This window comes from Salvelinus namaycush, chromosome 15, assembly GCF_016432855.1.
Source record: "Salvelinus namaycush isolate Seneca chromosome 15, SaNama_1.0, whole genome shotgun sequence".
Lineage (NCBI taxonomy): Eukaryota > Metazoa > Chordata > Actinopteri > Salmoniformes > Salmonidae > Salvelinus > Salvelinus namaycush.
The window spans coordinates 7,328,417-7,328,832 of NC_052321.1; positions in this window are offsets into that span (position 1 = coordinate 7,328,417).

A 416-nucleotide genomic window follows, 5' to 3' on the forward strand; every position below is an offset into this window, starting at 1 on the left:
TGTGGCTGTAAGTTATTGACTTTAGAAGTGTATAGTGTAACTATGCCACTTAATATAATGTATATACTGTACTCTATATCATCTACTGAATCTTGCCATCTTTATGTAATACATGTATCACTAGCCACTTTAAACTATGCCACTTTTATGTTTACATACCCTACATTACTCATATGTATATGCCTATGCCGTTCTGTACCATCACTTATTTATATATCTTTATGTACATATTCTTTATCCCTTTACACTTGTGTGTATAAGGTAGTAGTTGCGGAATTGTTAGGTTAGATTACTTGTTGGTTATTACTGCATTGTCGGAACTAGAAGCACAAGCATTTCGCTACACTCGCATTAACATCTGCTAACCATGTGTATGTGACAAATAAAATTTGATTTGATTTGAACTAACACACCTT